Source organism: Camelus ferus, chromosome 10 (assembly GCF_009834535.1).
Source record: "Camelus ferus isolate YT-003-E chromosome 10, BCGSAC_Cfer_1.0, whole genome shotgun sequence".
Lineage (NCBI taxonomy): Eukaryota > Metazoa > Chordata > Mammalia > Artiodactyla > Camelidae > Camelus > Camelus ferus.
Window position 1 is genome coordinate 68,861,803 of NC_045705.1, and position 20,931 is coordinate 68,882,733.

General features: G+C 53.1%; 1 long non-coding RNA gene across 1 annotated transcript in view; it reads right to left on the minus strand.

Annotated features, from left to right (window-relative positions):
• Positions 1–3,611: 3,611 nt before the first annotated feature.
• Positions 3,612–20,931, minus strand: part of LOC116666542 — a 31,541-nt gene continuing 14,221 nt past the window's right edge. The window contains exon 3 of the long non-coding RNA XR_004323472.1: positions 3,612–4,144. This is a non-coding gene — a long non-coding RNA (uncharacterized LOC116666542). The remainder of the gene's footprint in view (positions 4,145–20,931) is intronic.

Consider the following 20,931-nt stretch of genomic DNA (forward strand, 5'->3'; position numbering starts at 1 on the left):
CGCAGGCCAGCTGGTGGTTCCGGCCTCAGCCCCTGGCCTTTCGGGGCGCTCGGAGCCACACGGCCTCTGGGCAGCAGCAGGTGGCGATCTGGAACTTGAGAGCAGGCAGCGCGGGTCCTGGAAAACCTGCTCCAGGAAGAGTGCGGTCAGGTGGTTCTGGGAACTTGGGACAACAGAAGGCCTGTGGGGACCCGAGGGTGCTGGGAAGGGCCTGGGGGAGGTGGAGTGTGGAGCCGGGTGCCCTGACCCCAGCCTGATGCCTTCCCTGCAGGAGGCCCCCGGACTGAGCCGGGCACCTGGACTGAGCTCCACGCACGCCCTGAGCCCCCATGACCTGAAGCAGGGTTGCGTGGTCCCGGGTGACCAGAGCTCGCTCCCCGGGGGGCCCATGTGAGGGGGCGTCGGAGGACCACAGAGGGCCGGGTTCTCAGAGGCCCTGTCTAAGCGAAGGAGCATTTTAGCCTGAGCTGGTGTTATGGGTTAAACTGTATTCCCCACACCCCGAATTCATAGAAGTCCTAACCCCCGTGACTCAGAGTGTGACCTTGTTTGGAAATAGGGTCATTGCAGATGTAATTAGTTAAGATGGGGTCAGACTGGGGTCGGGTGGCCCCTAATCCAATGTGACTGGTGACCTTAGAACAAAGGGAAACAGACACACACAGGGAGAAGCCCGCGTGAAGACGGGAGGGATGCAGCCACAAGCCAAGGAACCACCAGAAACCAGGAGAGAGCCCCGGGCCAGACCGTCCCAAGCACCTCAGGGGAAGCGCCAGCCCTGTCAACACCTGGTCCTCAGACTGTTGGCCTCAGAACCGCGAGAGAGGGACTGTCTGCTGTTGAAGTCGCTCTTTGTGGTGCTTTGTTCTGGGAGTCCCGGACGCTGCTGCAGCGGGTTTGGGGAGCCCGCCATTAACTCTGGCTGCCCCGGACCTGTGAGGCACAGGTGGTGGGGGGGCAGGAAGGGGATCTGTTCTTTGATCCCCATCCTCCTCTGAGAGCCACAGCAGAAGGGAGCACCTCTTTCCTCCTGGCAGCTGTCCCCCAACTTCCTAAGACCCCCCCATCACTCCCAAGACAAAAGTCCCCTCTCCCACAGCCAAGGGGTTACCTGGGGCATAGTCCTCTCGGAGCTGCAAGGTGTCCGGCCCAGGGGCACCTGTGGGTGGAGGATGATGGGTGGATGGATGGGATACTGGAAAATGGGGCACGAGAGGAGGGCGGTGTCCCAGGTCTGGGTTGAGTCCCTGGGACGCACCCTGCTAAGTGAGCGTCCTTGGCCTCACGCAGGGAAGGATTCAAGAGTGAGCCGTAGTTGAGTAAAAGTGCATTTATTCAGAGAGATGCACACTCCACGGACCAAGTGTAGGCCGTCTCAGAAGGCCAGAGAGGCCGCGAGGCTTGGGGGCGGGGGGCTGAAGTAAAAGCAGATACACGCTCCACAGCAGAGTGCGGGCCGTCTCCGAAGGGGAGGGAGCAAGAGGGCACATGTTCGAGGAGCTTGTTGCTGGTTTTCATGGGCTTGGTTACTTCATATGCTAACAAGTGGGAGGATTATGCCAACTACTCTGGGAGAAGGGCAGGGATTCCCAAGAATTGGGCCACTACCCGATTTTTGACCTTTTATAATCAGCCTTGAAATTGTCCTGGCACCTGTGGGAGGCCATTTAGCAGCTATTGTATTTCAGTGAGTGTGTACCGAAGCTCCAGGTCTACTGGGAGTTGAATCTTCCACCATCTTTTAGTGCTTGTGCCATGCCCCCTCCCCTCCTGTCTCAGAGGGATTGATGGATGCATGTTGGTGGATGGCTGGATGGTTTGCTGGCTGGATGGATGCTGGTGGATGGATGGATATTTGATGGGTGGATCAATGGGTGGATGGATGTCTGCCGGGTAGGTGGGAGGCCTCTAGCCTTATGGTCTCGCGCCTGTGCCACCTCGCCTGGGGTCTGAATGCCATAGCAGGCGCTCTTTGCCAAACAGCCCTGTCGGCCATAAGCATGCAGGCTGGCACAGGTGGCTGGTTTGTGCGGCCGCACTCCAGCCATTTCCATGCCAGTTGCCAGGTGAGATTTCTCACTACTTATTCCTTGGCCTGGAAACCTGGAAAAACAAACCGCTTCACCCCCGAGCCTGCAAGACAGCAGCTCTCCGACCACTGCAGGCGGCCCAGCTGGCACCCCACACCCCCCAGGTGTCCCGGGCCACCCGCTCTGGACGCTGGCCCGCGGAGAGAGCCCCGCCTTGCCGGCCTGCGTTGCTGGGAAAGCTTTCTAAACTCGGCTCTGACGAGGAGGAAATTTATGACCGAGTTTATTTAAAGGAGGAAGCAGCCGCCTAGTGTGACACCCAGGAAGTGATGCGCTGAAAGCTCCATGGGAGACACAGAACAGGTACCGACTGATGCAGGACACGACGCATTATTTAAAATCTCCGCAGCTGACAAGTCAGACAGCGACGCGGGCCAGACGCCGCTTGGAGGAGATGAAAAGCGCGCATTTCCTTCCGCTAGATAAACAGCCCGGCAGCCAGCGCCTCCGTGATGACAAACGGTTTCCTCCTGCCACTGGTGTGGGGGGTCACGCCTCACTACGGGCCGGAACCGCGGTCCATCAGAGGCCCCGGAAAAGGCAGCAGTGGGAAGACGCTGCTGCATCAAATCCCCGCCAGGCCGGGCTGGCTCCGGGCACCCGGATGCTGCTCATCCCCTAGACCGCCCCCCACCCCAATTCTCAAAACACAGGAAGATGAGAGGGAGTGGGGGGTGCAGCTGTGACCTCCCCCCCGGGGCCAGAGCAGAGGGGTTTCAGGGCCTCCCCAGACGACATTCTGGGAGGAAAGGAGCTGGGGGCAGGGAGGCGACTTCCCGGTTCCTCAGGACAGGGGTTGTGGTAACTCCCGTTTTAGAAGTGGGGGTCCAGCTTTGTCTCCCCAGGAACAGGGACTGGCTTTGGTTGGAGTCTGAGTGCCCTGTCCGGGGGGAAGATAGTCACCCCACATCAGACCGCATCGCTGCCCGGGGCTGTCTCAGGAGGAAACTGGGTTGAAGGACAAGCAGGGCCTGGAGCAATCCACCCCACCAGTGCTTTCAAAGTCCAGAGGAGGTTATTTATAAAAGGCCAAATTGTTGGCATATGCACCACCTCCCGGGGCCAGAGGAGAGGAAGGAGGCGGGCCCTGCTGGTGGCTTGTAGCGCTCCGTCCTCCACCCTCTGGACATCAGAGATGTATTTGTGTTTCCTATCCCCCCACCCCCCACACACACAACCTGGGGGTAGGCGGAAGGCAGGGCAGATGCCTGGGCCTTAAAAGTTCCATGAAATACTGCCATTTGCAGCAACATGGAGGGACCTAGAGATGATCCTATTAAGTGAAGTAAATCAGGCGGAGAAAGACAAATACAACATCACTTATATATCCAAACAAAAAAAGTGATACAAAACTTACAAACCAAAAATAGACTCACAGACATAAAAAGCAATCTATGGCTACCCAAGGGGAAAGGGCGGGGGAGGGATAAATTAGGAGTTTGGGATTAACAGACACACACTACTACATATAAAACAGATAAACAAGGACTTACTGCACAGCACAGGGAACTATATTCGGTTTCGTGTAATAACACATAATGGAAGAGAATTTGAAAATGAATGTACATGTATGTACGTGTGTAACTGAATGACTGCTGTGCACCTGAGACTCACATTGCAAATCAACTACACTTCAGTACAAAATAAAATATTTTAAAAAGGAAAGTTTCCTCCCCCTAGGAGGGCCAGTGTCCAGCCTGCCGAGCCCCCACTTTCCAACGGGAGCTGTCGCCTCTCCCCCAGGGCAGCTCCTCGCTCTGCAGCAGGAAGACGCAGGGGGCCCGTGGGAGGCCCGCCTCCGCTGACCCCGGAAACCACTCTTCGCAGTGGAATCGCTGGGCTCGGACAGCCACGTCCTGCACAATCCCATTTCTGTGAAATATCCCAAAACAGCAGATCCACGGGGCCAGAACGCAGGCTGATGGCTGCTGCTGGAGTTTGGGATTAGGGGAACGGGGAGGGAGTTCCCTTCCGGGGTGATGACGGCTTAGAACTTGCTAGAGGTGGTGGTCAGACGACACTGAGAATGCACGGAATGCCGCGTGATTGTTCACCTGAAAATGATCAATTTTATATTACGTGAATGAGACTCAATTTTTTAAAAATGCCTGTGGGGATCAGTGGGGCCTCTGGGAAGGGGCTGCTTGCGGGGACCTTACTCCTTGGCTCAGGCAGGTAGCCACAGGCTCCGGGAGAGAGAGGCATGGAGATGCCGCCTTCAACGGCAGCCCTTTCCTCATTGTACAGACCGCGTTCTAGGCCCAAGGAATGGCGGTACTTCCGGACCCAACCCAGCTTCAGTATGTATGGGTACCTGGCCCTCTGGTATCCTGTTCTCAAGTCTGTAAAATGGAATGCACGAAGACGCAAGGCCAGAAAGCACAGGCCCCGGATCCCGCGTGAAGCCGGGTTCATCACCTGGGCCACAGCCCACAACCTCGTTCCCAGAAGTGCTTCCGATGGCGGTGTGGAGTAAGGATGCAGGAGACAAAGGATGTTGCAGCCACCCCCAACTTAGACCCTCAGGGGCCTGAGAACGGAGAACAGCAGGGCACTGGCCCGAGAGAGCTCAGGTGCACATCAAACGAATGACTTCAGTGAGCCCAGACTCTTGCCTCTTCCCATATGTAGAAAAGCGCTAAATTTCTTAACTTGCGATGTCTGAGTTTTCTTTAATTAACAGTAATCTTTTGATGCTCCAACTGCCTGGTTTTTGTTGCAAACACCCCCGTGTCACTGGCTCCTCTCTGACCTCCTCAGAGCAGTTGCCTCAGAGCGATCTGGGAGGCTGCCTCCTGGGCTCAAGTCCTCAGCAAGTCCACCAAATAAAACAGAATTTTCAACTTTTAGGTTGTATTTTGTTTTGTTTTGTTTTGATTTTTTCAGTTTACAGGGTTCCTATCTTACCTTCCCTGCCAGACGGTTGTGTTCCCAAAGACTGGGGCCTGTCTAGCTTGTCTCACTGTCCCCCACAGCCTGGCTCCCCAAATTCCAGGCCACAGGCAGACTGTGTCAGTATCTCCTGGGCACCTGCTAAAAATTCAGATCCCTCAGCTCTCCTGCTTGACATTCAGAGTCAATGCAACCAGGGTGGGGCCTGGAGATCTGCATTTTAGCAAGTGCCTCTAATAAGCCGAATGCACAGCTGGATGCAGGACCCTCCTGCAGTTGGAGGGGGGGTGGAGGGGGCAGGGCACTTCCTGGGACTTTCATCGTGCAGACAGCCAGTGCCCTGTGCCCTGCGCTGGCAGCATGTGGGCCAGAAGAGCCCCCGAGGAGACCCTGTCTGAAGGACCCTCTTACTTCCCTAACTCCAGCAGGACTCCACCCTTGGCCCCAACAGGCAATGATCCTCCTGGACGTCCAGGGTGAAAAAAAAAAAAAAAGAATGCTGTATAAGAAAATTGCCAGGCTTTTTTTTTTCCCAATAGGAAAAGAATGTTAGAGGATATTATTCCCATCAAGGAATAATAAGATTAAAGGATTTAAAAGAGGCATCTGGGCTGGTGACCCATATGTACTCATCATAGGAGCCGCCGTGTGGGGCCCCGGGAGGACTGAGCCTCCCCTGCAGCTTGGCTGCGGGGTTGCAAAGCTCATTTGGATGTAACCCCATAAGGATGATTGGCACGCTCGCCTGCCAGGCCCTTGCAGGCCCTTCCCGCCCCTCACCTTTCTTAGCGCTCCAGCAGCTGCGGGAGGTAAGAGCAATAAGTACCAAGACAGACTGGCCTTTCTCCTCCTGGACACACAGCCAGTCCACGTGGCCCAGCCTCCCTGTGGTTAGTGTGGCCTTGGCATGTGGGTGGCGATGGCCTGGGCCCAGCCCCTGGGAACCTCCCTCCAATCCCCTATCTGCAGAGGATCCTGCTGGAAAAGTCTGAAGATCCATGCAGGCTCCAAGCCGGAAGGAGCCTGGATCCCTGAATGACTTCGTGGAACACACCCCCTCCCACTACCTTCCTGTGCTGGCCTGTGATGTGAGTGAGAAAGAAACCTTCCTTGTGCGGAGCCCCCACATCTGGGTTGCCAATGCCAGTGGCCGTGCCACCTGTGAGCTGGCGCTTACAGCCGCAAGTCATCAAGCTCTGTCAACGGGCCTGCACTTAGTTCTGAGCGCTTTTTGTGTATCAGTGCAGGTAATACTCACCCAGGAAAACAAAGCTCAGGGTGGGGGACAGGAGGGTGTGTAAGTGACCCACACAGCCAGGGTCCAGGGAGGCCAGCCTGCGAGCTCTCCCTCTTTGACGCCTCGGCTCCCCAAGACTCAGAAGGATCAAAGGGAGACAGAAGGGAGGAGGGCAGGGCACAGCCATTAAAAGAGCGATGCAGCAATTGAGAACAAGACAGACACTGGTTAAAACCCAATGCGGCCCAAGATGGCAGAAGATTTGACTTCCAGTTGACCTTCAGCCTATTATACGTTCCTTATAATATATTAGCTGCTAAATGGCCCTCCCACAGGCACCATGACACTTCCAAGGCTGATCATAAAAGGTCAAAAAGTGGGGGGGGGGCAATTCTTGGGGATCTCTGCCCCTTCCCCAAAATAGTTGGAGTACTCCCCCCACTTGTTAGCTTATGAAGGCCACAGGAAGGGGAAGCGTTCGCGCCGGGCTCCAGGCTCCCCGGGTGGGGCCTGCGGTCTAGCAGAGGCCCCCATGAGGCTGTGTCTGTAACCAAGCAGGACCCTGTTGTCATCAGTGACCATGTGATATCTGCAATGGCGTTTGTAACTGCTTAACTATATAATGGAGTTGCCAGGTGGAAGGTCCTGAGCAGCGGGAAGACCCTCCACCTGCTCCCCAACCTTTCCCTTCTCTGCTAAAATAATCTCTGAGGTCCCCTCTCACCAGAACTATTTCTTAAAATAGAAAATCTATGTAATGGTAAAGAACAAATCTGACTCCATATTAGATCTGTTCCTTTGGCTTTAACCCTGTGCTCTGTTTCCCGTGCCGAGTCATGCTGATTCTGCTCCTTTTGTTAAAAAAGGTTGCCTGTAGCCTGAAATGTACAAGGCAGCCCATTCTCAGGGCTCTGACCTTTAAGGGTATAACACTTTCCCACTCATATAAAGATAAAAAGTTGCAGGATAGAAAATAACTTTTGTCTTGCTGGAGGTTTGCAGGAACACCACGACCTGACCTACGTGGGCAGCTGCAAGAACAAAGGATTCCAACACCAGAAAGTTTGCAACAACCAACCACACCTCCTCCCCTTTTTAGTATAAAAGGAGCCTGAATTCTGACTTGGGGAAGTGTTCTCCAAGACATCAGTCCCCGGTCTTCTTGGTCTGTCAGCTTTCCAAATAAAAAGTCATTATTTCTTGCCCCAACACCTCATCTCTCAATTTATTAGCCTGTTGTGTGGTGAGCAGAATGAGTTTAGACTCAGTAACATCTACAGGATGACCCAAAAAAAAAAAAAAAAAACCCCACCCCCAAACCAAGACAAACTGCACAAAACTCACCAGAAAAGACTCAGGTTTTGCTTGGTTTTTCCTTCCTTTAGCATCTGGGGACTAGGTGGCCTGCTGGTCATCAGCCCTCCCATTTTGTATCCTGGGTGGAGCACCTTGTCCAGACCCCATCAGAGCTGGCCAGATCCTCTCACATTGTCCCCCCAGGCAACATGCAGGGCCAGGAGCAGGGCCAGCTGGGGTTCTGGACCCTCCAGGCTGTTTAATTATATTTGCTTAACTCCTTTTGAACCACATCTTTTTCTTTTCTCCTGCGAGATCTTGATATCTGACCAGGAAGGTCAGGGATGGTATGGCAAAGTTGAGAGATTGTGAATAAATATTTCAGCTGTCTTCAGATTTGTAGCTTTGCCTGATTCCTATGATCTTGGGAAGGAATGCTGAAAGCAATAAATGGTACAATGTCACCTGTGCAATTATATGCCCAAGTCCTGCTGACCCTAAACAGCTCCTAGACCCATCCCCTATTGTATACCCACGACTGCTCCCCGCTTCCTGGGATCAGGCCAGAGTCCCTTGGCTCCCAGACCACTGTAGCAGACAGCCCCATTCCCACCCCTTCTAGTCCATTCTTCACACTGCAGCCAAGAAATGACTGGGACTTGTTTGGGTCTGCCAAGAGCCAGATGCGAAGATCAGATCTGACACAGAGGGAGCAGCAGGAGGAATAGCAAAGAGCCTTCAGCCCACAATGCAGGGCTGACACCTACAGAAGGAGACAGGGAAGGGCAGAGGTGAATCTCCAGTTACAGCATCATTCCAAGAAAGGTTCAGCCAAGCTGCCTCTTTGGAGGGAAAAAGGCAGTTAATCTAACTAAATTAATTATATACATATGTACAAATTAATTATATACATATACAGAATAAGATAATACAAACTGAGAAATATTGACAGAGAAAACTGATGAAACTACAAAAGAATGCTTTGATCAACTCAGTGCAAATAAATCTGTAAGCTTAGATAAAACAGATTCTTTCTAAGAAAATGTAAATTAGAAGACTTAACCCCAGAAGAGACAGAAAAAAGAAGATGACCCAATTACCATAAAAAATAATGACGTCCGTAAATAGAGAGCTCTGTCCCACACCAAAGCAGCCCCGGGCGCTGTGATTTCCCACGGGAACCCTAACACAGTTTTAGGGACCAGATCATTCCAATACATTTAAACTGTTCCAGGGCCTGGAAAAAGTAAAAGAGCTTCACAAATCTTGAGAAAAAGCTAGTAACATTGATACCAAATTCAATAAAGGTAGAACACTATTTTGAAAACTATAGATCATGCAAGAATCTGAAACAGAATATTACTAGACACTACGAATCCTAAGGACTATAGATGCAAAAGCCCTCAAGGAGACACTGGCAAAATAAACCCAGAAACATAGAAATCATATACAAAGATTATATCCTATGATCACATAACATTTATCCTAAGAATGCCAGGTTGGTTTGAGATATGAAAATCAATCAACATAATACACCATATTGTTAGAATAAAAGTTGGAACCACAAGTTCATCCTGACAGATGTAGGAAAAGCATTTAACAAAACACTCTTCCATGATGAAAAAACCCAACCAACTAGGAATTGAGTGAAACTTCCTCCACGTGATAAAGGCATCTATGAAAAACTCACATCTAACACCAACTTAATTGTGAAAGTCTGGGTGCTTTTCCCCTTAAGATCAGGGACAAGACAAAGGCTTTGATTCAGCGTCACACCAGAGGTTCTAGCCAGAAAAATTAAGCAAGGAAAAGGCATAAAAGGCATCTAGATTACAAAAGGAGAAGTGGAACTACCTCTGTTCGCAGATGATATGCTCTCGTATATAGAAATTAGGAAGGAATCCACTAAAAAAACTATTTGAACTAGAAATCAAGCTCATTAATGTGGCAGGAGACAAGGTCAATATACAAAAACCAATTGTATTTCTATATGTCATAAATGGACGAACTGAAAATACAATTAGGAAAACAAGCCCATTTGTAATAGCAGCAAGAAGTATAGAACACTTAGGAAGAAATTTAATAAAAGAGCTGCAAGACATACACTGGAAGCTGTGAGAACAGTGTTGAAATGTAAGAAGTTAAAGAAGATCTAAATAAATGGAAAGAGGTTGCCTGTTCATCCATCAGAAGACAGTACTAAGATGGCAATATTCCCCAAATTGATCTGCAGATTCAGTGCAACGTCTATCAAAATCCAAGCTGGCTTTTGTTTTTGTTGTTGCAGAAATTGACAAGCTGATCCTAATATTCATATGGACCCAGAATGAACAGAACAATCTTGAAAAAGAAGAACAAATTTGGAGACTCATCCTTCCTGATTTCAAACTTGCTACAAAGCTACAGTGACGCAGCAGCGTGGCACAGGCATGCAGATGGACTTACAGACCTGCAGGACGGAATAGAGTCCAGAAGTAAACTCACATCTATAGCCACTTGATTTTTGACAAGGGTACCAAGACCATTTGATGGGGAAAGACAAATATTCTCAACAAACGGTGCTGGAACAACTGGATATCCACAGGCAAAATAATTCAGTTGAACCCCTTCCTTATACCATAAAATTAACTAAACGTGGATCATAGACCTAAACATAAAAGCTAAAATTATAAAAGTTCTAGAAGTATAGGGCTAAATCTCCATGAACTTGGGTTAGGCAAAGCCTTCTTGGAAATGACACCAAAAACACGAGCAATGAAAGAAAAAATACAGGTAAACTGAATTTAATCAAAACAAAAAACTTTCATGTTGCAAGCAACACCATCAAGAAAATGTAAACACAACTTATATAACAGGAGAAAAAGATATGCAAGCCATACATCTGATAAGGAGCACGTTTCTAGAATATATGAAGAACTCTTACAGCTCAACAATAAACACATAATCCAATTTAGAAATAGACAAGGTATTTGAATAGACATTTCTCCAAAGGAGATATACAAATGGCCAATAAGCATATAAAAAGGTGCTTAATATCATGAGTAATTAGAGAAATGCTAGTCAAAACCACAATGGGAAACAACTTCTCACTCACAAGGATGGCTCAAGTTTTTAAAAAAGACAATTATATAATGGAATACTACTCAACCATAAAAAAGGATGAAATTTGCCATTTGCAACAACATGGATGGACTTGGAGGGCATTATGCTGAGTGAAATAAGTCAGATAGAGAAAGACAAATACTGTATGATATCCCTTATACATGGAATCTAAAAAGTAAAACAAACTAGGAAATACAACAAAAAAGAAACAGACTCACAGATACAGAGAACAAACTGGGGGTTACCCTGTGGGGAGAGGGAAGGGGGAGGGGCACGATACAGGGAGGATATTAAGAGGTACAGATCACTATGTATAAGATAAGTAAGTTACAAGGATAAATTATACAACACAGGGAATATAGCCAGTATTTTATAATAACTGTAAATGGACTATAACCTTTAAAAATTGTGAGTCACTATGTTATATATCTGAGATGTATGTAATATTGTACATCAATTATACCTCAGTTTTTAAAAAATCAGACAATAATTAATGTTAGTGAAGATGTAGAGAAATGGGGACCCTCATACACTGCTGGTGGGAATGTAAATGGTGCAGCCACTTTGGGAAACAGTTTGGCAGTTTCTCAAAATGCTAAGCACAGAGTTATCATATGACCCAGCAACTCCAATATCCAAGAAAAATAAAAACACAGCTCTATGCAAAAATTTGTACATGCACATTCATAGCAGAATTATTCATAATAGCCCCAAATCAGAAACAACCCAAATGTCCATCAACAGATAAAGTCATAAAAAGCCATAAAAAGAAAAGAAGGAAGATTTTTTTTAAAGTGTTTGAAGTAGGCAAGTCTTTCTTATATGGGAAAAAAAATCCACAAGAAAAAGACTGGTAAAGTTGACTATACATAAATTGTTATTGTTTAATGGCAAAAAAAATACCACAATGTCAAAAGAAAGTAACTATATTGAATATTTGCCATTAGTATTATAGATTAAGAGCTAATTTCCTTAATGAATAAAGAGCTTTTATGAATCAATGAGAAAATGTACTAATCAGTCCAGGATAGGTTGTGCTGCAGTAACAAAACAGCCCCAAAGTGCCAGGGTTTAAACCGCAATAGTCAACTTCTAGCTCACGATACACATCCATCCTGGGCTCATTGTAGTCTCTCAGGGACTATCTCAAATGTAGCCAGCCTGCTGTGCCAGGCAGAAAGGAAGAAGTCCAAGGTCAAACTGCAGCTAGAGACTCAACCCACTAGTGACACACAAACTGCCCTTTACAACTTATCGTCTGACACTAACCACACGGCTAGAAAGCGTAGCTGCACCACGTTCCCAGAAGGGACGTGAACCGGCACTGTTCAGAAGCAGCGCTCATGAGGACACAAGAAAAAACCAACTGCCCAGTGGGAACGTGGGCAAAGTCTGTGCACCGAGACCTCATCGAAAAGGGACAGAGGTGACTCTTACGCAGGTGAAAGATACTCAGCCTGAACCCAAATCAGAGAGAGGGCTGCACATCTTCACCAACCAGAGACTCTGAGGGTGGGGAACTCACCGTGCTGGGGGGGAGCCTCGTTCGTTGCTGTCCGGAGTATGAGTCTACATGCCTTCTGCAGAGGTCGGCTGGAAGACACCTGTCAATTTAACCTGGCGATTCTTCTTCCAGGGACATATTCTTTTTTCTTTCCTTTTCTTTTCTTTTTTTTTAATTGTTTTTAATTGGAGTGTAGTTGATTTACAATGTCGTGTTAGTTTCTGGTGTATAGCAGAGTGATTTAGTTGTACATATATGTCCTTTTTCATATTCTTTTTCATTAATGGTTATTACAAGATACTGAATATAGTTCCCTGCGCTACACAGTAGGTTCTTGTTGTTTATCTATTTTATGTATTGTAGTTTGTATCTGCTAATCTCAAACTCCTAATTTATCCCTCCCCTCCCTTCCCCCTTTGGTAACCATAAGTTTGTCCTCTACATCTGTGAGTCTCTTTCTGTTTTGTAAGTAAGTTCATGTGTCTCGTTTTTCTTTAGATTCCACGGATCAATGATATCGTATGCTATTTGTCTTTGACTTACTTCACTTAGTATGATTTCTTTTCTTTTCCATTTTTCCTTTTCCTTTTTTTTTCTTTTTTTGCATTATCCTTGGTTCTTTTCAAAACCATCACAACAGTAAGAGAACAACCACAATGTCGTTGCCATCTTTGTCATTTAGAGAACACACTTGCTCGGTTGTCTCCCTACAACTAGTGATCACCTACTCCACTCTCCACTTGAGGTTTTCAGAACCTGTGGCTTCTCTTTCTGATCCAGTCCCAGGCATCCCCCCAGCCCCACGGCCCACCCCCATCCTCACATTTCCCCACGAGTCGCCAGTAGCCCGAGCCCGACCCCTCCAGCACCAGGAGGCAGCGCCGGCGGCGCGCGCACCCGCGGCCTCTCGCGGGAGATGTGCCTTTACAGAGAGGATGCAGACTCCTCCAGCCAGGCGGCCTCCGAACGCCCGGGGGTGATTGGAAATTTTAGAGTTCACGTTCCTGAAAAGTCAGTTCATCTGTTTTTAGGCCCCGCCGCCCCAGGATCAACTTTTAGAAGTTCAGATCAACCATCCTCCCAGCTTTGAAATTGCCAAGTTCTCTCAAATGCCATAAAACCCAATGTAAACAACTTTGCGACTCTGACCACGGGTGTCCCCGTCACCCCGAGAGGTTGCTGGGACATTATCTTGGCCGGGAAGTCTATCCGCCAAGTTCGAAGACCAACGGCGAGGTTTCACAGCAGAGAAAGTGGACGTGTCTGCAAAACACGGATGCCCCATGCCCCAGCCAGCGCTCCCAGGGTGTCTGGCCCTTCTGGGTGCCCAAGAGGACACGGCGGGGCACGGCTTCCCTGCCTACCAGGGTGGGCTTGGCTGTGGGCTCCTGGGGAATCGCCCCCAAGCTGTCCCCTGGCGCTGCCCCCCCCCCATCCTGCATGCTATGAGAATGGGTCACTCAGTCCTGGGAGACGGTGGGGTGGCCGAGGCCGGGGTGCTGGGCAGGCTCCAAGACATATTAGCAAACCATCCCGGGCTGTGTTTCTGGCCACAGTGTGAGGACGGGGTTGTCCTTGCCGTGTCGTGGGCGGTGATCTCAGGATTTGCCATTTGTCATGTTGGAAGCCTGAGTTGCTGCAGGCCCGGCTGCTGTCAGCATTCTTCCCCAGAGACGGTGGGGTCAAAGGCCAGATGAATGAGTGCTGGGGAGCCAGGGGCCCAGGAGGGACAAGGGTGCCCAGCAGAGCAGTCACAGGCTCCCAGGCTGGACCTGACCCCGAGGCCCCGGGGGCACTTTTCTCTCTGCCACCTCCTCAGTTGAGACAGATGTCTGTTAACCTAATAGGGGTGGGGCCTCAGGGCCTTTGCACATGTTATGCCCTTGGGCCTTGTTTGTCCTCTGCCCCTCCCACAAAGCCACATCCCTGAGGCAGATCCAGGTCAGGAGGCTGCTCTCCGTCACCCCCATGACAGCAGGAACCGCATTCAAGGGTAACTGCCCCATGCTCTGCTCTGTCCCCAGGGATGTGAGCCATTCCTGGTCAATCTGCCAGTGCCCCCAGCAAATCTCTATTAAAGATGGAAATATAGGGGGCTAGTGCCTCGGCACCCCAGGAACCCCAAGATCAATGAAACACTAAGGCTGGACTGGGCTTCTGCTAGCACTGTTGACACTTGGGCCCAGAACTCTCTTTGTTGTGGGGACCTGTCCTGTGCCCTGAAGGACACTGGGCAGCACCCTTGGCCTCTGCCCACTAGATGCCAATAGCCTCCCCACTCCCAGTTCTGACAGCCAGAAAATGTCTTCAGACATCACCAGGTGTCCTCTGGAGGACACAACCACAGGACCCCCAGCTTCCCTGGGAGCCATGGCCCCCGGGCAGCCCGCCTGAGCCCAGGAGGCCCGCAGGGGAGAGGAAGGGAGAAGACGCAGGCCCATCCCGACGTCAGGCTCGGCCTCCCCACGCCCAGTGAGCTGCACGTGACCCGACTTCTCCACTCGGCAAGGAAGGGGGCGCCCAGGGGCAGGCGGGGCAGGGCAGGGCCAGGTGCCCTGTGTCCGGAGCAGGTGTGAATCTTGACCCCACCTGCCTATGACCTCAGGCCTCCCTCCGTGGGCCTGTGAAGGGACCACTCAGACCAAATCACTCAGGAAATAAAAGAGCTTTACTGCCAAGAGGCTCAAAGGAGCCAGATGCTGGAGGACTGGCTCATAAATAAAACCACAACAGGTGCCTGGCTCCCCGGGACCCCCAGGGGGGCAGCCCCCGGGGCTTGTGTTAGGAATACACACACGATTTTCTCCCAGGCCCAAACCCACACAGGCAGAGACCCTGGAGAGACCAGCAGGGTGAAGGTCAGGGCAGCCAGAAGTGGGAGGCTGTAGGCCAAGCCAGGCCGCACGCACGCCGGGACTAGAACTCCACAGCGACCTCCACTGACGCGGCTTACCCTCGGAGGGAGAGGGCCCCGCATTCTGTTTATCTGTCCTTTCCTCCCGTCTGCACCCACACCACCCCGGGGACCGTCGCTTCCGACCAGCTCTCGCCACCTCTGCCCCAGAGCCCCTCCAACCTCGGCTCCACCCGAAAAGCAAACCAGCCGCGCCCTGGTGCCGGAGCCTTTGGTGGCTTGCTTCCTGTCCACCCAGGCCACTTTCAGATCTCAACTCGAGTGTGATCTTCTCTGGGAGGTGTTCCCTGGCCTCCCTGGCAAGGCCCAGCTCCCACGTGGGACGCCCTCCGGGCTCCCAGGGCCTCGCCATCACCACGAGTCCCAGGCGACAAGTCTCATCATCCGCGTGCTTTTTCGGTTCAATGTCCTTCTCCTCTGCTGGGCCTGAAGCCCCAGCAGGGCAGGACTGCTGTGCTTTGGCCCCACACGCATTCCTAGCACCTGACGGAGAGATGAATGAGTGAAACTGACCCAGACGAGGCCTGTCTCTCTGCTGGTGGCAGAGGGCCAGGTTCCAGACTGCGGTGACACTGCCCAACCCAGCCACTGACCCCTCTCCAAGCAGATTCTACTCTCGATGGTGAAGCAGATCTGCTGGTGACACACGGAGACCTCCAAAGGCTGGCCCTGGTGGGCGGGGGCCAATCGGCTGGTGGGACCCACCCCGGAGAAGAGCAGGCCACCAGGACACCCTGTGAGTCCAGTCACTGCGACGACCTGGTGGATGCTGGGCGAGGCCACTCTCACAGGCTGGATGCAGGTCCTTAACCAGATCTCAGAAGAAGAGAACTTTGCATGTGGAATTCCCACTGAGCACGGGGTCCGGAAGAGACTCAGTGGCTCGTGGAAACAGCCGTGGGAAGTGGACATCCCCTCTGCCCACGTGATGGATGCGGAGGACAGAATGCCTGCTCTGCCCGGGCGCCCCTCCCACCTCCCATGGGGGCCAGACTCAGGAGTAGTGGGGGGTCTGCATCAGAGGGCGCCCTGAGGCCTCCTCGGCCGGTTCCCACGCTGCCTTCTGCAGTGGAGAGACCAGGTCCCAGGGGGAGGCTATTACAGGGACTGACCCGGGCCAAACCCGGAAGCCAGCACTGGGAGAGTCTCCAGGACCAGCACCGAGAGAGCCGCAGCGAAAGACTCCCGCTGAGAGGCTTGGAGAGCCCCCCGGGGCCGCGGCGCACCCCAGGCTGGCCGGGAGGGACGGATGCCCGGCCCCGGGCGGGGCCCCCTCCAGGCTGACCTCGGGCCCTAGGAAGCCCATCCTGATTTCACACCTTTGGGCTTGTCCCTGAGACACGTCAGAGACTCATCCCCCACACCCGGGCCCCGTTGTTTGGAATTGGGAACCATGTGGAAGGCCTGCTAGAGTCCTCTGGCGCCAGGACAGGGGTCGGTGACCGCACAGAAACGTGGCGCTCTTCTCGCATGAGCAGGGGAAGACTGAGACCCGCCCTGGCAGAAGGGAGTCCGGTCTCGCCCTGTTGGGCGCAGATCCTCGGTTAAGATCCCTTGGGACGGTCCCACCTCCTGACAGGCCAGCATTTCCCTGGCAAACGCTGACTCCCTGGTGACGAAGTCGTTGGCACCTCACGAGAAAGCACCCTTTTAATTTGCCTCCGGGGCCTGAGGTGGGTGGACCGGGCAGGACCCTGGGAGGGAAAGTGCTGGCGAGAGGACCCCAGGCCCCTGCTCAGCTGCACCGGGTTAGAGGAAAGTCTCCTTGTCCGGGTGGGAGGAGGGGCTGGAACAGCGGGGAAACTGAGGCTGCTGGTCTCGGGGGCTGGGACAGCCAGGGTTCTCACTGCGCTAACCCATGGCAGCTCCAGTGCTCACTGCGGCCAGGGCTCTGGGTCTCGCCTCTTCTGGTCAAAGATCGTATCTCAGGACTTCTGCCTGGTCTCTGTAGGGTGACCTGCTCCAGGGTCAGAGGGCAGGACCCCCTTGGGCATCATGGAGGGGGACTTCCTTCGCGGTCTCACCTGGCAGAAACTTGGAGTAACAAATCAGACCTTGGCGATCCACAACTTAAGAGAGCTAAGGCTCCCAGGGGTGCTGGTGCTCTTGGCCTCCAGAATGTAACAGCATGAAGCAAATTAGCAAAAGCCAGTCACAAGAAAACAATTCCAAATCCGAATCTGCAGGAGTTGTAGAGTTGGGGCACACTCAGGTAACCTGCCCATTCTCTGAGGCTGGTCCCCGGGATGTGGGAATTTAGCCTTGAGGGGCCTCCATCAGGAAAGACTCATTTCCTAGTGGACACTAATCAGAGAGGGTAGAGATGGCCGGTGATCAGCAACCACTTCCTGGGTGGGATGAAGAAGGGAGAGAAAGGAGGGAGAAAGGAGAGAGGAAGGGAAGTTGGAGTGTAGATTGATGGCTAGACGGATGGAGGAAGGACGAATGGATGGATGGAGGGAGGGAGGAGAGATGGATGGATGGATACATGGGCGGATGGGTGGGTGGATGGGTGGATATGTGGGTGGATGGATAGCTGAGTGGGTGGGTGAGTGAGTGGGCTCCACGGTTCAGAGAGGAGAACCCAATATTGTAGAAAGATGGTTCACAATAACGACGGACGAAAGACCAATAAAACCTGCCCCCAGGTGGCAAGACTGCTTGCGGTTTTGTTTATACTCTCTGTGCTTTTCTGTGTAACAAGACGGGACCCAGGGGAGCACGGCTGGGCTGCTCGCTGCCTCGCCAGGAAGGAGGCTTTCGCTTTGCTGAGACGGGGAGGAGAGGCCCCAGGTGGAAGGCAGGGCAGACAGGGAGGAGCTCGCTGACGCCCTGAGGAGGGCAGCTGGACAAGAAGGTCTGATAGAGAGAAGTACCCCCTGTTTCCCATGGGACGGCGAGTCCCGCCCCCAGGACCTCCTCTAACCCCAAACCCAGCCCAGAGGCCCCAGCACCATCCCCTGGGGTTAGGCTCCAACGTGTGGATCTGGAGGGACCCAGCGGCATCTCTCCTCTGTTCTCTCGAGAAACTGTCCAAACAGCCCAGAAATAAAACCTCCAAGTTCACAGTTCGCCTGGACTTCCCCGGAAGCCACGTGCCCATGTCGTACGTGCTCCGTGCGCTGCACCAGGGCCAGCAGCTCAGGGCATCGCTCCCAGCGCGGATCTCGGAACTCGGCGTCTTGCTCAGCCCCGTCGGGGGGTAGGCGCACCTGAACCTGATCTGCATAAGGTTGCCATGTGGCCTGGAGGCCCCCCAAGACAGCACCCGGTGACAGGGACGGGGACACGCACTATCCAGGCACCAGCATCTCCACACACTGCAGATGCAAAAAGAGGTGAAAATCCCAAGTGGTCCTGTGGTCCCCCCAGGTGCATTGAACATTCTGGAACATTCCAGGAACATTCTGGAAACCCCAGTCCCCGACACTCCCAGCATCACAGTTCGTGGAAATATCCTTGGGTCTCAGCTTGTGCTTCTGAGTAACGACAATCCCAGCTGACCCAGGTGCTCTTGGCACAGAGAGGCAGCCTTGCCCTACTCCATGCCACCTTCCTCCCTGGCTGCCTCTCCAAGGGCTGAGACCCCTCCTAGAAGTGTCCGTGTCAAGAGGAAGGACACGGCCCACGCAACAGGGTGACCTCAGCACAGTTACTGAAGGGAGCTATTTTTACAGGTGTGAACAGAGAAAAGAGAAACCAAAGATGGAGGCACGTGCCCAGGGCCAGCAGCAGTGGGTAGGGAGCCCCAGTGTCCCGAGACTGAAGCTGTGAGCAGAGGGAGCCTTTTGGACGGACTGGCCCGCAGCTGGGAGCAGCGGTCCTGCAGCCCGACTGGAGGAGGGAGGCCAAAGGGGTCTACAGACCACAGCGGCCGCCTGGACAGGAGGTGCTGCAGGAACCGGCTGCAGTAAGAGAAATCTGGACAAGTCCAAGGGCAAGGCCAGGACCCCGCCGTTGTCCAGGGTGTGGGAGAGGCAGGATGAGTGGGGGCCTCGGTGTTCCGGCCCGTACAAGGGGCCTCCAGTAGCAAAGTGGTCCCGGCATCGCCGCAGGGAGTGAACTCGCGCGTTGGCTGCAGAGCTGCTGAGGAAATGGAAATGCATGTAAGCCAGGCGGCTGCGGGATGTGGGGGGGCCTTGTCCAAAGAGTGGGGCGAAGTGCCCGTGGAGGTTCTGCACCCCAGAGCCTCTTGTCCTTCCTCTGCAATGTCTTTCTCGACTTGTCATGATGTTTGTTTTAATTTGCTGTTTAATGTAACAGCAAGCAGAGAAAAGTTAGACTTTCAAATTATGAGCATGAATTTTGTTCTTCTTGTTCTTGTGCGGGTCCAGCTTTGAATGCAAGTGTAAGAGCCGGCGACGTGCTCGGGATCACTGAAGTGACATAACCCGACCCTGGCGGTGTGTACACACACGTGTATTTTGTTTTCTCCAGGCCAGTGGACACACTGGCCCAGCTGCCTCTGCTGCTTCATTCCGCGCGTCCCCCTCCTCCTGCACCGCACGTGTCCCGGCAGGCGCTTGGCCGGTACCGGGGGGGGGGTAAGAAGGGGCTGACGGATGGACCACCGGCGCGTCTTCCTGCGACTGACTGCGGCCCCGGGGCTGCGAGGGCCCTGCCTGCTGAGTTGGGCCGGAATGCTGACCCCGTGCTCACTGGGGCTTCACCGGGCTCCCCCGTGGTGCCCCCCAGCTCGCGCTGGCGCGGACTCACAGGGACCGGGAGCCTGCACCTGGCGCCTCTGCCCTGCACGCACGCCTGGGCACACAAAGGCGCTAAAATGATAAGCATTTAAAGTCAGAGACAGCACAGCATTAAACCAAGCACGGCCCCGGCCCGGGCTCTGCGTGCCTGTGGGGTCGCACGCCCGAAGCCGGCTCTGACGTCGGGCGTCCTGCCCACCGTCCCCTGGGAGGCCCTCGGCCTGCGGCCCACGATGCTGAGGCTGGAGGCCTTTGGATTCTATCTAGGTCAAAAATCCTATAAATGATACATTCCTTGGTTAATGAGCACAGTGCCTTCCCAATGGGGTAAAATCAGGGGCACAGATTTAATTTAACATCTTCCTTTTTTTTCTTTTAACATCAAGATTTCCAGACCTAGTCGGGTCTCATTTTAATTCAAATCTGCCTTGATCCAAATTTCTGAAGGCCAGCAGGAGAGTTCTTCCCAGCACAGGCCACCTCGGTGGAGCTGAGGGAGGGGCTGCCTCCTCAGGGAGTTTTGATGTAACCCAGGGTGGGAGTGGGAAGGAGGCGGAGGGAGAGGCCCGGGCAGCGGCAGCGGCAGAGAGGACAGAGGAGGGCGGTGGGGGGGGTCAGGGGAGGGGCTGGGCGGGGGTCCTGGGGGAGGCACAGGGCACAGGGAGGAGCGAGGGGCTGCGGGGGCCCCAGACACGCGCAGGCAGGGTCAGGCCAGGTCGGGCCAGTGCCTGCTCCCTCCAAGGCAGAGGAGGGAGCCGCCAGGCCCCCTGCTGGGCCTCCTTCACACCCCATTTGTAACAGGGAGCAGTCAAATCTGTTGTGCAGCCCGTGTTGCTGCCCCCTCGCCCCCTCCGTGTCTGCAGATGCCGGCCATCAGCGGGGCAGGCGACCCAGCAAGGCTTACGGCATTTATTTATCTTTTCAGCCATAATGCATGAGCTCCCAGAGAGGAGACCGAAGGCTGTGGGCCGGGGCATTCCTGGACGCTGGCATCACAGCTGAGCACCAGGCAAGGACTTCAGGCACGGCTATCACCGGGTGACAGATCGGTCTACTCTGGAGAGAGGCCAGCTCCAGCCATCTCTGACTCTGGGAATGGCTTGGAAGTGGGGTGCAGGGGAGGACCCCCACTGGGAGGCACCTCTGTACCCTGGCCAGACTGTCTCCTTTGTCCTCAACACAACCTTGCC